General features: G+C 36.0%; 1 protein-coding gene across 3 annotated transcripts in view; it reads right to left on the minus strand.

The window, feature by feature from the left end:
• RAB3C (RAB3C, member RAS oncogene family) overlaps positions 1-7,167 on the minus strand; it is a 352,364-nt gene that overhangs the window by 340,338 nt on the left and 4,859 nt on the right. Inside the window, exon 1 of one of the 3 annotated variants that reach the window (XM_069096458.1) lies at positions 92-225. The exons of the other annotated variants lie outside the window; for them this stretch is intronic. The gene's annotated coding sequence lies outside the window, so the exon portion shown is untranslated. Of the gene's footprint in view, positions 1-91; positions 226-7,167 lie in introns of those variants that run through there. 3 annotated transcript variants of the gene reach the window in all.

Consider the following 7,167-nt stretch of genomic DNA (forward strand, 5'->3'; position numbering starts at 1 on the left):
AGAGAGAGAGAGAGAGAGAGAGAGAGAGAGAGAGAGAGAGAGAGAGAATGCTAACAATAAAACAGGCAATAAGTATTTATTGAGTACTTACTATGTGATACCAGGAGTTGTATTAAGCACTGGGGATACAAAAAAAGGCAAAATTGTCCCTGCCCACCAAATGCTAACGTTCTCTTTGTTACTCGAAAGACCCAATTTCCGCCCTTTCAGCTCAAGGTAATGCTTATTTCATGCCTAGTTGCTGAAGGTCCACAGCAACTGCAAATAGCCTTCTGGGATCATGTGACTTATCTGAGAGGGGAAAAGCCAGGAATAGCTTCTTCCCCCAGAGGGGAAGAAGCCAAGAGGCAGAGACCTTAGTGATTCACAACTGCTTATATATAAGGGTTCCAAGGTCTTGAGACCACATAGCCAGGTTCTTGAATCATTTCTGACTTTGGGTTATGTCCACAGAGGTTATGTCTGCTTATCATCAACTCACTCCTACACCTCTTTTGTAGTGGTAACTAAGTGAGAAATTAGGTTTGGCAGGAGGCAAAGAAAGAAAGAAAAAATGAAGAATGAAGTGGTCCCTGCTCTCAAAGAAATTACATTAGAATTGGGGAATATATATATATATATACACAAAAAACATATACACATGTTATTCATATATATAACATATACACATATGTTATTCATATATAAAAACATATACACATGTGTTATTCATATATGATTCATATATAAAATATAATATATTTATACACATATATTTATATATACAATGCTAAATAAATAAAAGGTAGTTTGAGAAAGGGAGTTACCAGGAACATAAAGATCTACATCTGTAAGGGACATAAGAAGGAATCTAGTCCAACCCCCTCATTTGACATCTGTGACAACTGAGATACAGAAAATTTAAATGGCTTGTCCTTAGTGACAAATCTAGTAAATAAAAGAGGCAGGATTTGAATCCAGGTCTTTCTGACTCTAAGTACAGTACACTACTTACTATCCTGAGCTGCTCTCCTAGGACATTGGTAATTGGGCAGATAAGAAAAGGCAGTGACCTCGAAGCATGTATCTAATATTAAATGATAGTTGGGACTAGAAATGGGGCAGGATAAAATAGATCTTTTCTATAAGTTATACCACTAACTTCTAGGAGATAGGCAAAGTGACTAAGGGAGAAAAGATGCATGATACATAAAATATTCTGCTTCCTTTCTTCTCTTATTTCAACTATTAATGTTAACTATCAAATGAAAAACTAGTACATTATGCTGTATCAACATGTATGGCAGCAAGGTTCATTGTCCAATGCTGTCCATCTGGCACCTTACCAATATAATGAACATATTTAAAAAGCGAAGTGAATAAAAACCTTAAAACAGTTTTTTCTTTTAAGTTCCAAATATAGAAATATAAGCAGCCACTAAATTTCTTAATGTTCTCAGATGCAGCTAGGTGGCACATCCAGGATAAAGCCTGACTCTCAAGTCAAGAAGACCTGAGTTTATATCCTGCCTCAGACACTTCCCAGCTGTGAGACTCTGGACAAGTCACTTCACTTTCGTCTCAGTTCCCTTACCTATAAAATGCAGATGATTCATAATAATACCTTCCTCCTGGGGTTGTTATGAGATCAAATGAGAGAGCACTTGTAAAGTACTTAGGACAGAGCCTGTCACAGAATAGGTGCTTACTAAATTCTTGTTTCTTCCTATTTCAAGGTTAAAAATCCTTAAATCTCTCAGTGATACCTTTACTTTCCATATGTAGCTGTCACAAACAAACAAAATCTGATACAGTGAACACCAAGTTGCATATCTAAAGTCAGAAGCCCTAGATTCAAGTTCCCTTCCTCTGACATTGATAGGTTATGTGACCACCTCCTTGGCTCTTATTTTCTTATCTACCAAATAAGAGGGGATGTATTGGATGGTCCCCAGGTGTCCTTTCCAATTCTGCTGTTGCATGATTCTAGGAAAAGGTGATTGTTCTTAATCAAGAGTAATTGAGTCATTCTCAATGATTTCCAGCAATTGTGGAAAATGTATATACTAATTCATTCCCTGAAAAAAAATCCTTTCTTCCTGCAAAGGCTCATAGATTGTTTTCTTTTTGTGGAATGCTATATGCAATCATGGGTTTCTTTCTTGCCCAAGAACATAGTAAGAATAGGGAGTGAGGTAGTGTGGGGGCAATAGGAGAAGAGCCAGCCAATTAGGGGGGAGCTTTCTTCCAATCTGGACCCAGGAGATATGAAAGTAAAAGCTTAGAAAGGGCTCCCCACAAGTTGCTGCTCTCCCTTTCCATTTATTGGTCAGAAAAATTGACAGGAAAATGACAGTAAAACCTGTAGTTACAAGAGCTCAGCAGGATTGTATCTTTAATGAAGGGGGCCACAATGCCCAGTTTGCCTGGATAGGTGGGAATCTGAAAAATGTGGCTGATCACATCTCACCATATATACATGGGAACAATTTTGCAACCTATGATTCAACTCAACCTAAACTTGCTGTCTTTGTTCATCAACTACTGAATCAGGAACTCTCTGTGCTGCCAGAAAGAACTCTGTTCTGGCTTATTGTAGAGCTCAAGGACAATTCAATTAACTGTCTTTGGAGAGTCTGATTCCCTAGCAGTCACTCTTTTATAATATACACTGAAACTTCCCCACTTTCTCCTTCCCCAACCACTCTCCATAATAATAATAATAACAGCAACAATAACAATAACAACCTGAGGAGAAATACAGGGTAAAGTTTTCCAAATTAAACTATACAGCATGTTTTTGTTGAAAAAAAACATTTCCAGAAAAGAAAATCAAGCTTCAAACAAATAGACTTTCCCAGTCTTACCTGAGAATAAGTTCTATATTTTCTCCAGATAAGATAAAGTTTGGGACTAGATATGTGAATATTGGTAAAGGGGATTCTCAGGTAAAGAAACCCCTTCTTGTAGTTTAAGTCAATCTCTTCTCTGAAACTTTATAATCTTAGAGAGTCTGGAGCATTGAGTGGTTAAGAGATTTGACCAAGATCAATCACATAGCCATTGTATGATCAGGCAGACTATCTACTTCATCATGCTATTTTATATAGAGTGTAAAAAAATGTCATAAATTTAACTTAAAAGATTCCCACTAAAAAATCCCCCATCAAATACTTGAATTTTATATATTCATTTGTATCCTAAGTAATTTTTATTGATACTTTAAAAGCGATACCTCTGGTCCCCTGAAAATGTCTTGATAAATTTTTATTACAAATACTCTCTTCCAACATAACCATATAAATAGAGTTGAACTCACCTTTTACCCTCCCCCCATTTCCCTGCTGGAGCTATTGGGCAAACCTGGCTTCATGTGGGAAGTCCTTTGGTCTCCCTTATGATGCATTCCATTTCAGTAACAATGAAACACTTGTAATTTGCCTGATTCTATCTCTTTTTGTTGTTGTTCAGTCATTTCAGTCATGTCTGACTCTTTGTGACCCCATTTAGGGTTTTCCTGGCAAAGATACTGGAGTAATTTGCCATTTCCTTCTCCAGATTAAAGCAAACAGAAGTTAAGTGACTTGCTTAGTGTCACAAAGTTAGTAAGTATCTGAAGCCAAATTTGAACTTAGGTCATCTTGACTCCAGTTCCAGAATTCTATCCACTGAGCCATGTAAACTGCCTCTATAGTGTGTGTTTATAGAATATATATTACATACACACATGTGTAGATTTGTGTGTGCATGTATCACCCCATCCTCCACCTCCCAGAGAGATGGCTGTGAAACAATTATTAGTCACTGCTTTTTGTGATATGTACTAGCTCTGTGACCATGGGAAAGTCACAACCTCATTGAGCCTCAGTTACCTTGTCTATAAAACAGGAGTAGTAATATCTATAATATTTAACCTTTCTGATTTGTTGTAAGACTCAAATAAAACAATGTATGGAAAGTGATTTGCACATTTTAGCATGCTACATAAACATCAGATATTATCATTATGCTACCTCCCAGAATCCATTTTGAAGGTCATTTTGGAACTTGCTAAGAGTAAAGGATCTGTGGGGCCCTTGATTATTCCTTGGCAGAAAGGCACCCATGAAGACATTTCCTGGAGAATTTGGACAGGTACATTTGTATCCCAGAAAGGAACTCAAAGTAAGTTAATCTGCAGGAAACTCAATGTAGGACACCACTAATCTTGTCATTTGCCTGGTGGCATGCAGCTCTGTGCTGGACAATCTCTTTGAGTTACATAATAGGGGAGATTGAAAGCATTCTAGGCTCTATAGTTTCCTTTACTATTGGAGAGGGGAGTTCTTCTGGACCTCATTAGAGACCATGGTATAGAATAAATCTATAGATCATTGAAACAAATTTTTAAAAAGTCAAGTTTTTAAAAGCCATCTTTGAAGGAAGGGTTAAACTTTAAAAGAATTTTCTCATTGTCATAACTAAACAACGACTTTCTTAACAAAAGCCAAAAATACTCTTATTGTTACACGTGTTTATCTTTTAATGATTAAAAAATTAATTTGTAGCCTACACCCTTGCTTGGAAAACTGTGACTATTTTCAGCTCATTGCCAAAGAAAAAAATGATTTGACATAGTTAGTAGAAAATTAAGTGATATGAAAATTGGATAAATTAAAAGGCATTCATAGAGGGTCTTTTTTTCTTCTTCAGGAAGTCTAAAAGAAATTGTAAGAAACATTATGATTATTGTTTTTCTCATTTGCATTTACATAGTGTCTTCCCTACACGAAGCTTAATTGACCAATGGGCTTTTTTTAGGTTCTTGTGTCATGTATTATATAACTTCTTTTAAAAGGCTTTCTAAAACTCTGCCAGTGTCCATGTTTCTTATCTCAAGGGCATTTGTCTGTCTCAATCTATCACAGAGGTGTATATTTCTGAAGTAGGAGAAACTAGCACTGTGCCTGTCTATATATTTATTAAAAACATCCCTAACTCTTAATGTCTGTGAGTATTAAAGAGTGTATAGATTCATACATCTATAAAATTGTTTGTACCCAATGAAGTAATCCATCTCAACTAAAGGCAAACATCTAAATGCACATACACACACATGCATTCACACACGCACACACACACACACACCATACACAAATACCCTCTGTGTGTACAAAGAGGAATCTACCCCCTAAAAAGTGGGTAGAGGAAGAATATCTATAATTCTCACGAAGCCAGGATTGTGGGAATGTCCCTCAAACTTAACCCCAAAGAAAGAACTTAGCAACTACAGGATAATTCTTTTTAGGAGCAGAGAGATGGAGTTATTAAGGAATTAATTTGACAATGTCACTTTAGTGACAGGTAAATAAGGGAGGTACTGAGGAAATAGAAATGGGAACATATTTAACTTTTTAAAATGGAAATTATAATCATTTACATGAATAGTGTGTTAAGTTTTATAAAGTGCTTACATATATGATCTCATTTGATATTCAAAGCAATCATGAGGTTGGTGTTTTTGTCACAGATAAGGACACTGAGGTTCAGAGGTATTCTACAACATCCATGATCACATGGCTAGCAAGCATCAGAAATGGGACTTGAACCAGGTCTTCTTGACTCCAAAGTCAGAACTTTCAAGCCTCTACCACAGAGAGAAGCAGTCATCAAACAATAAACCAACCATATTGAAGTCAATTACTGTTAAAATTATTAGAACAGATTATTAAAGTGATAGTTTGTGAACACTTAGAAAAAAGATGTTCACTATAAGCCACTATAACATATTAATTGATAATAAATCAAGTCAGATTAGCCTCATTTTCTTTTTATGATTTATTTTTTGGACAAGGTTATTAAACCAGTAGATCAAGGGAATGCTATGCACATTGTCCATCTGGATTTAATCAAGGCATCTAACAATATTTCCCTATATCCTTGGGGACAAAAGGGAGAGATGTGGTCTGAATGATAGCACAGTGAGGTGGATTTGAACCTGGCTGGATGACTGAACCCAGAAGGTGATCATTTAAAACAATATCAATAAGTCAATATAAATTTGGATGGATATCTTAGGACATGCTACAGGACTCTGTCCTTAGATTTCTTTTATTTGACATCTTTGTCAAAGAAAAAGTTTAAAGCATAGGTGACACACATAATATATTTGCAGATGACACCAAGCTAGAAAGGTAGTGGATATGTTGAATGACAAAAAAAGAAATCCAAAAAGACTGAAGCCCATAAGATGCAATTAAATGAAGTTTGAAGATAAATGTACAAAAAAGACAGAGGAAATGTAAGTAAAATACCAGTTCATGTAAAAAAAGATTTCAGAGTTCCAGTTAACCTTGTTTTCAATATGACTCAATAGTATAACATGGCATTTAAAAAAAGACCACACCCCTAATGTTACTCATGTTAATAGAAGCATAGAACAAGGGAGGTTAGAGTCCCCTGTATTCTACCTTAGTTCATATATAGACTATTGTATCTAGTTCTGGGTGTCACATTGTAGAGTTGAATTGTGACCTGTGAAGGCGGAAAAGAATGTTCAAGGGAATAGAAACCACGGCACCCAAGGATTAGTTGAAGAAGCTGGATAAGGATGCATATATCTTAGAGAAGATTTAGAGTAATATGATAGGAGCCATAAAATTATGCCATGTGGATGAGGAAGGAGATGTGATCTACTTGACTACAGAAGGCAAAATTAGAACCAATTGGTCAAGGGAAGCATTTATCACACAAAGGCAAGGAAAAACTTCCTAACAATTCAATCTGTTCCAAAGTGGAATGAGATGCTTTGAAAGCTGTCATAAGAGGTCTTCAAGGTTATACCAGATGACTGTTTGCCAGGAATATTTAAGGCTTAGGTATATGATAGACTAAATAACTGCTGAGGTCACTTCCAACTCAGAGATTATCTAATTTTCTCTGGGATTGAAAACTAAAGTTCCATTCCCCATCATTTTGGGAAGCTTTCCTGTCCCATGAGAGGTCATGACAGGAGCAGGAGGAATTCCATACTATAGAAATCAGTAAATATAAATGTTTTCATTCTAAAGGGCACTAAGATTTTTGAACATGAATTTCTTTGTTGTTGACTTTTTTTTGGATCACTTGGGTATCTAACTAGACAGAGAGATGGACATTCAGGTAGATAGATAGATAGATAGATAGATAGATAGATAGATAGATAGATAG

The sequence above is a fragment of the Petaurus breviceps genome, unplaced genomic scaffold (assembly GCF_028583685.1).
Source record: "Petaurus breviceps papuanus isolate PSGF00001 unplaced genomic scaffold, PetGlider_PUasm1.0 229, whole genome shotgun sequence".
In the NCBI taxonomy this organism is placed as follows: domain Eukaryota; kingdom Metazoa; phylum Chordata; class Mammalia; order Diprotodontia; family Petauridae; genus Petaurus; species Petaurus breviceps.